The following is a 16125-nucleotide window of genomic DNA, read 5'->3' on the forward strand; positions in this document are numbered from 1 at the left end:
GTTTTCTTAGGTTGTGTTACCTTGCTGACATGTTCCCAATATCTTCTTTGCTTGTGATATTATATGTCGTTAATGCCCTACAATAATCCCTCATGGACGACGTAGGTACTTGTGATAAATAAATAAAAAGTTTAATAAAAATAACACACTATGGGTCATAGGCATTTGTTGCCAACTTCTTTTTTTAACCTGCACCCTTCTCTAGCAGACGACAGTTTAGAGCAGACGACATACATGTATACCATATCGCCCAGCCATCCACAACCACAGCAGTGTACGTGCAGCGGATGTTATCGACTGGTTTCCGTGTTCGTTGTCGTTAGCGTTCACCCGTGTGTGCACTCGGAAGTAATTGATTATCTGAGGGCCTCATCTCACCTGGCGCACTTGTCGAAAGGACGAAAAACATTACTAGGACCAAGACGCAGTTGGCGCAACCCATTTTCCTACCCGTACGCAGTACGCAAAGCCGGAAACTTCCGGCGCCAGAGATATCCGACCCGTCTGAACGCCGGAAAGGTTTGTCCAGGACGTGTCTGTTCCTCCACGCGTCTTATTTCCGGTCTCGCACACACTGTGTGACCGACACATGGGTGTTGAGGCGATTCGCTGCGCCGGGACTTCCTCTCCCGCCTGTCTAGTTGGCGGTGACGCGGAAGTGGTGTCGGGCTGTCCTCTACGCGAGACCCTGGGACAACCAGCCACTTCCGGTTGGTTCCGGAGTGTTCTTCACTAACAATCCGCGTCCCCAAGGTCACAGGTCACTGCTTGAGGCTCTAAGAACGTCGAGTAACGGCGGGACGAGAATATGAGATAACCAACGTACGTTCCTGTTTTGTTAATGCTTTTAAGGTGTCTGTGTGCTCATGATGAGCAGTCACTCATTTATAGTTTTCATTACTCCTTCCCTGCGGTGGTAACACTTCTTTTGCTGCGCTCTCCTGTGCAGCAGTTGTAGTTGGTTTGGTTTGGTTTATTGTGGTTTAACGTCCCAAAGCGACTTAGGCTATGAGGGACGCCGTAGTGAAGGGCGCCGGAAATTTCGACCACCTGAGGTTCTTTAACGTGCACTGACATCGTACAGTACACGGGCGTCAAGAATTTGCGGTCCTACATAGAACTTTAGGGTTTGGGTTTATGGGGTTTAACGTCCCAAAGCGACTAAGGCTATGAGAGACGCCGCAGTGGAGGACTCCGGAAATTTCGACCACCTGGGATTCTTTAACTTTAATACGTGCAATGTATGTATATATTTGTATAGGTTTAGGTGCGTGAATGGTACTTTTCTAAACCGAATCGAATACGAATAGTGTAGCTAGAAACCTAATCTGATACGAATTGAATAGTGGTGAGGCCAAATGAAATACAAATCGAATATTCTTCCAAATATTAGCTACTTGCGCGAATAATCGGACAAAACAAGCAATCGTGCGAAACTTTCAAGCGACAGTGGTGGCGCTGCGGTAGGTTGCTGTGCCTTGTGGAGTTAAACACTATAGCCATGGGCGTCCGGAGGGGGGGGGCAAGGGGGGGCGGCTGCACCCCCCTGGAAAATCACTCACTCGAACCGTGAGTGATGGCCGCACGCCAGGGGCGGTGGTGCGCTCAGTCAAAAGGGTAAAAGCAGCCCCGCATGGTCACATCTGCGAAATGCCGCGTCCGGGCGTGCGTCGTTCCGCCGTTTTCAAACCACGCCATCGTTAGCTCTACTGAAGGGCGACCTGTTCCAGACATACAGCGGCACCGGCGAGCATGTGTTTCGAGCCGCCTTGAGATGGGTGTCTGTTTCTTTGATCTCTAGAGAGATAGCGACACGGAGGCAGACAGTGCACGGGGCATCTTGTTTTCGCCTATCGTTACGCCGGTCACCGATGAATTCTTAAGGAGGGAAGGTAAAATCAGCCGTGTCCACCCCCGCTTTGTCGGGCTGCTCAGGGGCAAGCGGGCGATGAGTTGGCGCCGCCGCCGCTCGCTGTCTCCTCCGATCCACGGGTAGCGCAGTTCGGTAGAAGCGCCGCTTTCAGAATCTCCGGCAAAGGGGATTAGCTGCTTTTGTTCACGGCGACGCAGTCTCCCGAGGCGCCCCCACACCAGCGTTCTTTGCGTCTTCTGCGAAAACCAGCGCCTTTGGTCAACGCAGCCCGATGGCGCCTGCCTGGCTCGCCTGTCACCTCTGGCTGGGCCTCAAATCACAACAGCGCCCATGTACTGTGCGTGTCAGTGCATGGTAAAGAGACCCAGGTGGTCGACATTACCCGGAACTCTGTACTACTCCATCCCTCATAGCCTGAGTCGTTTTGGGGCTCTGAACCCCATAAAAACACAAAAACAAATTTTCCGACTGGAGTGGCGAGTGTCCCTTCCCCTCGGAAGTTGCGCGGCGTTCCTTTCACCCCCAAAGTGCGCATTCGGGGATACTGCGGCAAGTAAGCCCTTGCACGTGTGCGCGCCTCTGTGTTTGTGCTTGGGTGTTTTTAGTGGCCGGTTGTCAGCGAAGCTGAGAACAACCAAGACAGCGGACGAGAAAACGACGAGCGGAGAGCAGTGTGTGTGCGGTTGCTCGACTGTGCGGATGCGCAAGCAAGATGGAGCGAGGTGTATGAAGCTGCGAGCGTGCATTTATCTTGTAAATAAGTTTTCGTTGTATATATAGTCATCTTTTGTTTTCAACGTACGCGTTCAACAGTTTTTCCAATCAATGTGTATGATGAGTGTGCACCGAGAGCGTGTAATGAAGCACAGAAGTGAATTTATCACACGTGTAATTACGCAATTCGCCCAGAAAAATCCGAGGCGCCTACAGTTGCTGTTCAAGGAAGACTGACTGAGTGACTGTAGTTGCGTGTTTGTGAACATATTGTGCTGTGTGCTGGTCATCAATCCGGGTGAGTCGAGAACCCGTATGCAGCAAGACTGAGCACTCTTCTCCACGAAGTGATATAGCATCTTTTTGCATTTTTATTAATTTTAGTTGTTTCTTCGTTGATAAACTCCAATGTACCTCTGCTAGCCGCGCTTTAATTTGCTGTTTGTAATTTTTCTTTCATGTGTGCATTTTGTTTAATTTTTATTTATATATAAATAAATAAATTTACTCCGCAAATAGCGCCTTTCTGCTACGAACATACCCCCCCCCCCCCCCCCGGGGCACCAACGGGGCCCCCCCCTGCAAAAAATTCTGCGGACGCCCTTTACTATAGCCGTTAAAATACACAACAATAATCTCCACTGAGGGGTCGTAGCACGAAGTCAGTTTATTAACTGTACGACCCTGAAGTTGTCATGCTAATTATTCGAAAGGTATTCGAAAAATTGAGAACATGATCGATTTGTTTCGAATAACTTTGAGCATACACCATTTGATCCGTCCGAGCAACTGAATACGAGGATATTCGACTCGATATTAAAGGCATACGAATATTCGCGGACCCATAGTAATAGTAGTAAAGCATTTTATTTCAGGACCTAATCAGGCGCTGTATTTGTAAAGAATCTGATGTAAACTAAAATTTTGCAAACTTAATCATCAGTCCTTTGTGGCACCCTGCACGATATTACGAGTGGTCTCAGGAATTCATTGAACTGAGGAAACAAGCAAAAGAATTTCGTAGTTACCGAACTCGCCGTGAATAAGGGGAAGGATCAAAGTCACACTAAATTTCGTATGAATGCCATCTATCCTGTATTTTTTTTAATGGCCACAGGAAGGCTTCTTCAATGACAAGAAAATGACCTACAACTACCAGTTAGTGGAAGAACCCCGGCATTTTTTATTGCACTCTGTCCTTCATCGTTGAAACTATGTTTGCGGGGTTAGAAAGTGCCGTCATGTTTAAAACAAATGATTTGAAGAAAATAGCGCCAGAGCATGCAAACCACGAAAAGACAAGGACGAGACACAAAGCGCTAACTCACAACTAATTTTATTGAAACCAGGCAGCGCCTTTATATGGAGAAGTTTCACTGAAAAGAGGGAGGAGGGCAGGAAAGGTAAAGATTTCAAAGCGACCATCACAGCGAGCACACATGAGCAGGCGGTAACCAAAACAAAAACAAAAAAGTTAACAAAGATTATTTAAGGGCGGCATCTAAGAATTCGAACTCGGATGAAAAAAGTGAAACAGATGGGGTGCTGACACACCTATTGCCAAGTTTTCTTATGTGAAAAGCCTCCAGACATTCACGTGCCTTCTTATCTGCGCTTTTGCCAAGAATCTTAGTCTGACTGAATCGTGCCTCGCATCCGTCGCACCCCATAATATGCGCTACCAAATGTGCATATTTATCCTTTAAATCTGATAAATTTCGGGCATGTTCCCCCAAGCGCTCGTTGATGCAACGCCAAGTCTGGCCGACATAGGTCTTCCCACACGTTAAGGGGATAGCATAGACCACTCCTGCGGAACACATGATGAATGGAGAGTCGTGTCTTATCTGGCAACCCCGCTTTCTTGAGCTGCAAATACGGGGGCACAGCTTCTTCAGCTTGTTGGGGGCGGAAAAAACGACACTCACCCCATGCCTGTTGGCCACTTTCTTCAAGTTGTGAGCAGTTTTGTGCAAGTAAGGCACCACCAACGGCTTCTGTGACCTGCAACGATCCTCTCCGGAGATGCTTCGTGTTCCTTGCTTAAGTTTCTTTAGAAGGGTCTCGCAGACAGCAGTCAACACTGAGCAGGGGAACCCAGCCGCCGAAAGCCGGCTCACCTGATTGTGGAAGCTAGCCTGCAACCGATGCGGGCACGACTTTTTCAAAGAAGACTCCAAGCAATGCGACGCTATTGCTCTTTTCACCGTCTTTGAGTGCATAGAATCATAAGGCAAAAGATCTTTCTTCGCGCGCGGGTAATAGCCCCAGCAAACATGTCTCTCAAGAAAGGTTAGTTTCAGATCTAAAAATTGTAAGACGTTAGTGTCAGGAAGTTCATGGGTGAACGTGAGCCCAAGTCCATATTTGTTAAAAGCATTTAAAACTTCACCTACTGTAGAGGGGTAGGTGAAGGAAGTCTGCTTTTTTAAAAGCACTAAAAAAGCGGGGTTGCCAGATAAGACACGACTCTCCATTCATCATGTGTTCCGCAGGAGTGGTCTATGCTATCCCCTTAACGTGTGGGAAGACCTATGTCGGCCAGACTTGGCGTTGCATCAACGGGCGCTTGGGGGAACATGCCCGAAATTTATCAGATTTAAAGGATAAATATGCACATTTGGTAGCGCATATTATGGGGTGCGACGGATGCGAGGCACGATTCAGTCAGACTAAGATTCTTGGCAAAAGCGCAGATAAGAAGGCACGTGAATGTCTGGAGGCTTTTCACATAAGAAAACTTGGCAATAGGTGTGTCAGCACCCCATCTGTTTCACTTTTTTCATCCGAGTTCGAATTCTTAGATGCCGCCCTTAAATAATCTTTGTTAACTTTTTTGTTTTTGTTTTGGTTACCGCCTGCTCATGTGTGCTCGCTGTGATGGTCGCTTTGAAATCTTTACCTTTCCTGCCCTCCTCCCTCTTTTCAGTGAAACTTCTCCATATAAAGGCGCTGCCTGGTTTCAATAAAATTTGGTTTCAATAAAGTTAGCGCTTTGTGTCTCGTCCTTGTCTTTTCGTGGTTTGCATGCTCTGGCGCTATTTTCTTCAAATCAAGTATGCACCAACTCGCCCAAGAAGAAGTGTTAGTGCTAAAACAAATGACGTCAAGAAAACGTTGAACAAACGGTTTCACTGCACAAAGCCTCGTTGAATTCACCCAGACGCTCTAATTTCTCTCTTTTCGTGCTCTCGGTGATCTCAGTCTCAGACTATAATTGAGCGTGGGTCGTTGTTACCCAAGAACCGTACCGAGCTTTACACGATGACTCCCTGGAAACAAAAACCGCCTTCCGAGTCGCTACAACTCCACACTCGTCCTTGCTCACAAAGCCTTGGTACAATTCACCACACGCGCCCCAAGCGGTAAGTCGAGGTAAGAACAGCGATGAGGTCACGCTACACAAATTCAGTTCATTATGTCTTGTTACAACGTCGCGGGGAGAACTGCAATTACGGGCAGAGTGCGGACTGTGAGGGGGAAGGGGTGAATAGTCCGTTCGAGTCACGGTCGTTTAAGTCTTTGCGGCTTCCGGCTTTTTCGTTTTTCTTTTTAATTGTTTCCATCTACGTGATAGCAGGGCCAGCGCCGTATGGTTTCGTGCTCTGTTAAGCAGGAAGACTCCGTCGCGTGTTGGTCGTTCCCCGAGTTGATTAATGGTGGGCCGCGCTCTCCCAAACGTACTGACTCTGCGGCCTTGTTGGGCTGTGCAGCTCCGAGCTGCACAGCCTAACAAGGCCGTAGAGTCAGTACGTTTGGGAGAGTGAGGTCCGAGCTGCGCTTCGGGCATTTTGAGTGGGCGGTTGTTTCGATGCTGGACTTTGTACGGGAGTGGCAAAGCGATGCATTGTCAAAACAATAGCCAAGAGGCTTTTTTTGTTTACTTTCGGCACACAGCTTACCTTGCTGACTACGCGCGCACTGTAAGCAACATTTTGAAACCTCCCTACCATTTTAAAACTCATCATTGGACCAAACTTACAAAGCCATTGTCTGTCTTCATTGTTGAAATGAACGCTAACGACTCCCTTATGTGCGGTGCATTTTCTCAATAAACGAACTACAGCATCTCACGGCCATTTTCAGTGCATTATTTTTCCTGAGTTGTATTTTGTTTCCATTTATAAAATTCGTTGTTGTTCTTTCTTGCACTCTCAAACTATTGAATGACCATATTTATGACATTGCAATGTCGTTTTCGACCGAGAACATAAACAGAACCTAGTCAGAAGGAAGATCTCTCCATTTCTTTCTCACAATAAAAAAGGTTTTTGGAGACAGTAAGAACGAGGACACCATATTAATCATTTCTGGTGGAAAATGGTGCCAAGAGCCGTAATTACGTGAATCTAATTAAGTAAAAAGTCATTTCAATTTTCTCTCCTCATAAGGTGTAATTCAGGTTTTAAACTCATTATTGAACAACGAAAATCACCAGCAGTTTTATCAGCTGGACCACTAATGCAATGCAAACCACCGAGGGAGATCGTTCTCTTCAACATAACGAATCCATTTAATAATCTACGCTCAAAACTCCAGAACTACTTTTCTTTTGACTCCGAGTAACATGCGCTAATCAGCAGAGTGAGGACAAACTGCTAGTGGAACAACTCGCATTAATGTCGCTGGTGGCACTCCTGCGCACGTTGCACCTACCTGCTGGTCACCTTGTCTAGCATGCATAAGTTAAGGCAAATAGCGCATAAATATATATACTATTCTAGCCTGAGTCGCTTTGGGACGTTAAACCCCATAAACCGCAACATATATACTCTCTGTAGTTTCCATCCACTTTTCAATCTTTTCAGTAGTATCTATCTATCTATCTCACCTCAGTATATTTTCGCAATCTTTTCGCATTCTAAAGCTTTGTTCGCCATGGTGAGTCAGATTAGCTTTATCGATTGAACGCGTGTTAACATTCCGTCTTTCTGTTCCAGTTCTTCAACCAGTTCAACTCCAAACATGTTTCAGCTGCGCATTTAGTTTTCTGTACAATGACCGGAAATTTCCCTTTACCAACCGGCACTCGCTGAGCCCCGGAACTGATGCAATAAAAAAGGCCATTCGCAAGCGAAAAAAAAAAGAACGAATTGGACGTATCCACAAACAAAAATCGCGAACGACTTTCGTCTAGGGCGCTTTCTTCAAAACCCTCCAGACCAGCACAAAGAAGCCAACTGCCCACTTTCGCCGACCGAACCGTTTCCTTGAAAAGCCCCTCAATCGTGCTTCGATTTCGCGAAATGCGTCTTGGGAGCCGTCTTTCGTACTTTACTGGATAGCACAAAGCTAGTCGTCTCGAAAGCTACAAACCTAAACAACCGCAGCGCAATCCGGGACACACTGTTTTTTTGTTGTTGTTGTTCAGAGCACAGAAATTCTCGATTTCGAAGAGCCTAGCTATGTTCTGCTATCCACGGACATCCGCGTCGGCACGTTTTTGGGGACGGTAATGATTCGCGGACATCAATAAAGTGCGAGAAGGTAGGCTTAGCCGAGATAAAAGCAAAAAGAGTAACAAATTGAGCCGCACGGTGGCCAGCTGCGGAAAGAACAACACGCACCACGCGGTATATCGATCCCCGGAACCTACGTGCATGCCGTAACCCCGGGAGTTTTCTGTGCGAGGGTGCACGATGAAGGGACCTACTGCGCATGCTCAGATCAATACGTAATGCCTGTCCCTTTCCTCATTTTTCCTTCCCCTTTTTTCCCTCCTTTCGCATTTCCAACGCAGAGTCCGGAACGCCCATCGTGTTCGCAGCGTTGGGCCCAAACACCCTCCTCTCCACGATGGCCAGAGTTTGTTCACCTCTGCAAGCACCACGTGGTCTAGCACCAGCAGCACTTAGCCGGGTACGCACACGGCCGAGACGTTGCTACCTGGAATCTGCGAAAGCGTACTTGGGCTGCCTCTTTCTTCAAATCAATAAATCAATCAAGGAAAGGCTTCCAAGTGTTTCTAGAGATCAGGTGCGTGGCTAGGTTCTTCCTTTTAGCGGACGAGTCACTGAAAAATGCCAAATATCTGGAAGCTATCCGATCAATGTACACAATTTAGTTTCTCTCTTTAGGCAATCAGTAAATGAGGAAAGTTTACGACCAAATGCTACGTTCAGCGGATACGTACATGTCCCTGTACATTGCGTTCCCTTTGCAAATATTCAAGTAAATATCCCTCAACATGCGTTGTTTGAGGGCAATGTTTGTACAGTCGATCCCGGATATATCGAACTCGAAGGGGATCGCGAAAAAGTTCGATATATCAATAATTCGAAATATATAATATGCCTATTAGACGCTTATTTTAAAACTGCGCAAATCTCGGACAATTTCCCGGGATCGTAGCAAGTGGGAACTTACCGATTTACTCCTCTCAAGTCCACAAAAACGAAAGCACAACTCCACGATCAGCGCGCTTTATTTCGCAAGAAAAAAGTCAGTGAGCTTTGCTTGCCTCTTCCTCTGCACCATGCAGTTCATTAAGCTGTCCTCAAGCTTGTTGATAGTATCCAAATGAGAAAGTCCAGTGCCCTTCATTGCGCCACAACAGCGACGAATGACGCTGAATGCGGATGCAAGTTCAGCCGCAGTGCATGGCGGCTGGGCCTCTTCGCACAATCTTCGTCACTGCTCGGGTCCGCTTCCTCGGTATCGATGATGTCAGCCACGATGTGAGCAGGGTTTCCCTCTTCCCAGCTCCTTATGGCCATTCCCATTTCCTTTCACACCCCCCACAAAGTTCCCATCACGTGACTAAGAGCGCAGCTGTCCAAGGCCAGCGCCGCGTGAACTCTTATTAGGAGAAGCCCATTTGCAGGAGCGCGCGCTAGTGGAAGAAGCCCACTTCCAGGGTGGCGCATACTGGGAGAAGCGCACTTGCGGGGGCTCGGCATGGCACGGAGTTCGATATATCAAATATAGGGTGCACAGGAGTTCGATAAACGTAAACAAATTTCCTATACTTTTGCATGAGATTCCCAAGGGGATTCTACATCTGTTCGATATAGGCAATAATTCGATATATCCGGGTTCTATATATCCGGGATTGACTGTATACCATAAAAATACTAAGGAAATATTCGAACCTCCCAGAAGGGGTCTGTAGATTCGAAACCCATATAGAATATATCATTATTTGAATTGACGCGTTAAAGGTCTGAATGTTCTCATAACTCAAAAAGTTACCCATATAAGCGTGCGGGCATTTCCCTCCCTATTCTACTTCTGTTTTATTGCTTTTTCTCCTGCATTACAAGTAATTCGAGACAAGCTCCTCTAGTCCCATCGGCTGTCACCATACGGCTCACGGCTTTGAACATTCAAACATAGCACTCTGGCATCATCCGTGACGTAAGAAAGATAATGATCGAGTCACCTCACATTTAAGCGCTATTGGAAGCTAGGCTTAACGACACTAGCTGGTCGCTTTCCCCAATTTCCCCAATTCCCGGTAATGTTGCGGAGCTTTAAATAATGGAGCGCTTTTGCAGCTATCAAGTATTCAGAATGTCCTTCTGTCGACACCACCACAGGGCAAACAAATTCAGGTTTACTTCTTTCACTGCTTACTAAATGTTCACGTTATTACTACCGTTTAGATTCCCCTTTTGACGTCATAACGTGTAGGCCACGGATACAGTGGCCGCATAGTCCGAGGTGCAAGACTATGCTTGGACACTCAACATTCCTTCTCATTGCCGCAGTGACGTTTACCTGACCGGCTTACCTGCCTCAAAAATACACAACCTAATCTAAAAAGAAGCAAGTGCAGTATCGCCGCGTCTATTGTGACTAAAGAATGCCAGGCACAAAGCGCCAGTCGTTTGACACCCACCCTCTGATAGTGAGGACGGAATAACAATAATACTAACAATAAAAAAGAATTTCCTCGGGGCAAGCTTTCGAACCATTGCGACGGCGTTGGGCACAACCAGGGGGCGCGGCCAAGTCTGTCATAAACGCGTCACGACTCTAGCCGTTCGTGACCTCGTCGCCGACCGTGCTGCCCTCTGGAGAACGTTGCGCGATGCATGCTATTTCGCCATACACGCTCGACCTCTATGGCCGCTTTATGGCTGCCGTTGTTCTATGCGTCGCTCCATTTATTTATTTATTTGTTGCGCATAGTCGCCAAAGCAAAGTAAATGAGAAAATTCGCCCTTTACTGGGATAGGGTGTGAAAATGGCCTCCCGGCCAAGCTTTTACAGCACCGAGGACGAGGGGTAAAAAAAGTTGTTTTAAACAAGCAACACAAACAAAAAGATTGTAATTTATGTCTGTGTTTCTCGGGGAAAGGAGGGGGGGGGGGGGGGGGGGTTGGAATACGGCTGCTATATGCGAAGGAAACTTCGACATTACTGCAGAGGACTCTGGCACCTAGCGCGCGAAAAAAAAAGAAGCATGATATGAGCAAGAAAATATCAATATTTATAGAGGAAGGAAATTTCTATCGCGTTCATAATGTGCAGAAAAAAAAAGAATGTTTTATACAGCAGCAACGGGAGGAAATTTTTCCTGCTTTAGTCGTTTTCCCACTCTTGAGTGCATTATTTTACGCGGCATATCGTGCGTTCGCCTTCCGACGAAGTCGTTCAGGAAGATGAAAAAAAAAAAATGTCCCCAGCTCGGGAATTGGCTAGCACTGGCCTGGTGCAAATGGCGCAAGCGCTGCGTGGTTCTAGGCTATATAATGTGGCCTGGTCCATGGGCAGGCACTTACGACAGCTCGTCAGTACGGCACAATAATAGCCGAGGCAGTTTCGCGTTGCCTAGCATAGGGACAAAAAACAGCAGAAATTCTGTGAAGTGCTGATGGCGTTTATGACCTGTATTTTTCGTTCCTTTCATATTTTTTTCTTTTTCGTTTAGTTCAGTTCTACGTATAGGCTGGCGTTGGCCGTTTGCTTTCTCTGGTCAAGTCTGCGCTAGTAACTTCACCGTTTCATTCACTGCAAGCGGCTGGGCCGGAAGTTGTATCGCCAGTTTGCGGTCGCTGCGAGAGTGTCATTGCGTAATTGTGATATGCAAAGTTTCTTCGGGAATTAAAATTTCAATGCGCATTGAAGAAACATGATTAAACGAAACTAACCCTGAACTCTACACTAAACTGTCACAGGGCTCAACGTAGGACGGAAATGCGAAAAACAAAGCTAATTTAACTCTAAGAGATGCGGGTTTGCCGGAATGCGCCAACTTTGCAATTACGAAAACATCTAGGTGATATTGGCAGGAATACAGCCGCACCCGGCGTAACCAGGAGCTGCCAACAAGAAAACTGCACGAACCATGTTTAGTCTTCGATTGCACCGCTTATTGAAATGTGAAATTTTTCCATGACACAAGTAATTATAACAAACACTGTGAGTGTTGATCTCTTTCTGCGCACCAGTGGCTTCAGTTTGCTTGTGGATACATGAAATTGACACGCCGAGAGATGTATAGCTAAATTAAAAACCCGAGACATGGTTCAGGGGCCCTGGGGAATAGCACAAGCGGCATCTAGAAATCTTGTTTTTCGAATGAAATGGCATTAACAACACAAAATCACCGAGTAGCTTACAAGGCAACGCGCCGTGAACGTACCCAGGAACCACAGGGACACGCGAAATACAAGAATACAATCACGTGGGAAGGGGAGGGGGGGGGGGGGGGGCAAATTAATCACAGCACTACAACAAAATCAGCAAACGTCCCAACGAAAACGACCTGAAATCCATGTGATGTACGTGACCACTATAGCGTTGATTCGCTCACGAACCGCCGGGGCGCTGACCCCGTACGTTCAAGCATTTCCGCTTCTACTCGGGGGCCCATCGCCTCCAATCGAATCATCCGCGGCCAATAACCGCCCGACACGCACCGCATGCGTTTAATCATGCCTTCCCAGCACCCCGTCCGCACCGCAGGGTAGGGTCCTTCCGTATGGGCCCCACTCAGTGCTCGCCGACTTTAGCCTACGTGTTGTCTTCCCCCAACGGCGACTGGAACGGGAAGCCGATGGCTAAACACTGATAGACACATCCTCATTCCGCGTGGCCGCTGGGGGCCGCTTTATATGGGCTTTCGTATTGATTCTGACGACAAACAGCCACCCCGGACAGCTGGACGAGTGCTGCTGTGGATGACCTATTTCCTTCCCATGATTTCCTGGCACTGCGGGTGACTTCCTATACGAAGTTTACTAGCGGCACGAGATCTATCCTCACTAAATGAAGAACAGTTCAAACCTGTTCTTCATTTCCTGACAACGATCATTTCCACAGCAACGACCACTGTATGTTCGTGGTTGATGATGATAATGATGATGTCCTCAGGCTTAATGGTACATACCCACGTCGGGGGATCGGCCAGGGTGCATAGCGGATACAAACGCACACATGTACAAGGAATGAACTATTTTGATAATTTTGGGATGTAAAGCTAGAATTTGTACAAAACAAAAAATAAGGAAAAGGAAAAGTAGTGAATTCACATTCAAGCAGAGTGTTTGCGGCCAAGTTCTTCTTTTTTGTCGGTCGTGACGATATAGGTCGCTCTCTAGCTAAGTCGCTGTTTTAAACGCCATTTGTTTTAAACGCTTGTTCGACATTTGTTTTAAACGCTTCAGCAGCGACGGCCTGTTAAAATGCCCCTGCTTCCCCGTCGTGGACACAAAACGTTTTGCAGCTCATATCGATCTCAGGCGGCGCCGTCAGCTGGTAAGAATTTCTATTCTTCGAAGCAACCCTGAATGTACGATCAAGCACGAATGTATTAGAAGTTAAAGAGATGAAGGAAGAGTCCTCAATCTGACACGTCACCAGTCCGGCCATATTTTCTTTGTGCTTTAATCTTCGCACGGTCGTGCTGATACTAACGAGTTCCTGGTTGCTGAATTCCGCGTCCAATTAGCAGTTCCCACTGCGAAGGAACCGACTAATTGATTCATTCTGTATTCAGTTTATCTGCTTTCTTTCCTTTTCTTCAAGTCGCCAACACCCCTTCACACTTCCGTCATGAGAGCGTGGCTTATGTTTCACAGCGGCTAGCCTCAAAGCGTCGATCCATCAAGCCGTGCTACAATCTGACGGCGCCGCGCCGACATCACAGGCGCCGGCGCTGGGTGCCACGACGCGTGAAGTGTTACTTTTTTCATCGCTACCCTTTGAAGCTCACAGAGTTGTCCACTTGCAGAAGAGGCCTGCATTTCTTTATATTTGTTTTTCTCGTTTCGTGTGAACACAGCACCGGCCGTTTGGACAAAATGCACGGATAAGATAATCAACCAGAATCGATGATATTCAATCAGAAATTTAGAAAACATCATGAATTTCGGGTGGTCGTGTAAAAGGTAGAAGAGATAAGAGACGATCCTCAAGCTGACAAAGTAGGTACCATGTCAGGGGGAGAAGTGAATCTGCCGTGGCGCCGGGCCTGCAGAGAAGCAAAGAAAAGCGCAGGGCAGGGGTGTTGTGTGTGTGTGCCTCCTCTGTTTGACCTGCGTTTGTTTTCGCTACTTCCATCCTTCTGTGGTAACTGCAGTTGGTAATGGGAAGACGGGTTGAAAACTGCTGGAAAGAAGTAAGCTAAGCTTAGCTAAGCTGCTGGTAATGATCATGGCGATGACCTAAGAAATCACCTGCGAAGCTGGTTGTCATCCAAACGATGGCCCAAGGTACTAAGGCACTTGGTATATTAATATGCAGCACGGATCAAACCACATACTCTCTATTCACCAAAAAGTCTGTGATGCCGCTATTTCGCACAGATGTAAAGAACGTCAGTCCTGTTATCTTCGGTTATTATCGATGTTTGCGGAAGTAATTTTCAAAGAACGACTTCGTCATCAGGGGGCTGCTTTCAGTTCCAAACGTTTGTGCACCGAATCCTTTAAATTACCGAGGTTATTTATCAACATTTTCAAAGTTTGCAGACAGTTATTTCAGTGAATTCTTTGTACTTGTTGACTTTGTGCTGTTGACAGCGCATCACAAACTTGGATTTACGCAGTTTTCGGTAGCCATAAATAAGTAAACGCTATCTGGAGAACGCTGTGAAAACGACGAGGTATGGTGAACAGTCCTTGTCGTCGTTAAATGTGGCTCGCGCTGCATGCCGCGGCTATGGCAGAGTAGCGCCCATGCCTCGCGTACAACTTAAAAAGGGAAACATGGCGTGATGGCGTGAGCAGGGAGAATAAATAGCAACCCGGGGTTGCAACCCCGCGTGATGAGGGTGCCGACCCTTGTTAAAGACGCACTCCTCCGCCCCGTAGTGGCGACCGAATTAGGTGCCTCGGGACCAGGACTTGTCGACGCCAACCAATCGCTTTCATCTCTGCCCTGTAAACGAGGGCACATCATCTGTGCTAGTCCCGCTGCAAGAGTTTCGGCTCTGGAACTATAGTGACATTTCAAAGCACCTAGGTCACAGTCATTTGAGCAAGATGGTCACAGAAGTTTTGTTCTATATTTTTATTTCTTTTTGTAGCGTGGAAGCTGAGGGACCATAATAAAAAACAACATACACCTCATCATTTTTCGTTCATCAAAGCGAGGAGAACATCGCAGGATGCCTTCTCAATATATCCCGGTGATGTAACATATATGCAGCATTAGTTTCATGGGACGTGACTTTTACCTGCGGAGTGTATGATAAAACTGGACATGAAGCAGTGGTCTGCAAAACGTGTGTTAGTGCTCACGTAAACGCTAAATACACGTATCTGTTTCATTGGGGCCCAGTTTCGAAAGGACACTGGGGTTTATTACAACAAAAAAGAGCAATGCGCACTTCTCGAAGCAATTACCAGAAACAATTAAAACAACTTTGTAACTAAAGCAGAACAATCGAAACTAACCATTCTGCGTGAACATTGAATGTGCGCTTTAAACCACATCTGTTCATCAGGATGTAGAGATTCTTCATCTCACCTGTATAGTTTTTTTTTATATCCTGTTTTTGCTATTATATTAACTACACTTTTTTGGATGCACGCGGGCCTGCATATGAAGACCTCTTGCCCTTCAGGCTATACCGCGAGTTTGCCGGGAAGGTATACCCAAATAGCCCACACCTTATGCTTGAGTAAATACAGAAGTCTTCAGAAAAAAAAATAAAAATGAAGGCCCAGAAGACGTGCCACAAGCTTCCCTCTACCGCAAGCGCCTACAGTTCCTTTTACACCAGAAAGGCCGCTATACTACTGCCTATTCCGCTTTGCCCTTGTCCAAGGCGAGAGCAATTTCGTAATCCCGTCGCGGTCGACTAAAACAAGCCCGCGGAAGACTACGCCACACGCTTATTATACTGTCTAGCTGTCACGCCGGCGACGGCGCTTAACGCTTCTGGCGCGACGCTAAGCATCCTTGCGCAAGTCCTTCCAGTTGCCCCGCTTCTGGATGCAGCTACGCGGCAACCTTGCCGCGTGTACGTGCTAACACTGTCTGCCACCGGCAGTTTCTATTTGTTTTTCCTTATTTGTTCTAAGAAGCGACGATGACTGTACGTGAGGATTTAGCATGAATGCGTAACGCGACAAAAAGAAAGAAAA

General features: G+C 46.9%; 1 protein-coding gene across 1 annotated transcript in view; it reads right to left on the reverse strand.

Moving 5' to 3' along the window:
- Positions 1 to 16125, reverse strand: part of DAAM (disheveled-associated activator of morphogenesis-like protein) — a 126987-nt gene that overhangs the window by 46719 nt on the left and 64143 nt on the right. The window lies entirely within an intron of this gene.

Source organism: Amblyomma mixtum, chromosome 9, assembly GCF_055824585.1.
Source record: "Amblyomma mixtum isolate Tamu chromosome 9, ASM5582458v1, whole genome shotgun sequence".
NCBI lineage: Eukaryota > Metazoa > Arthropoda > Arachnida > Ixodida > Ixodidae > Amblyomma > Amblyomma mixtum.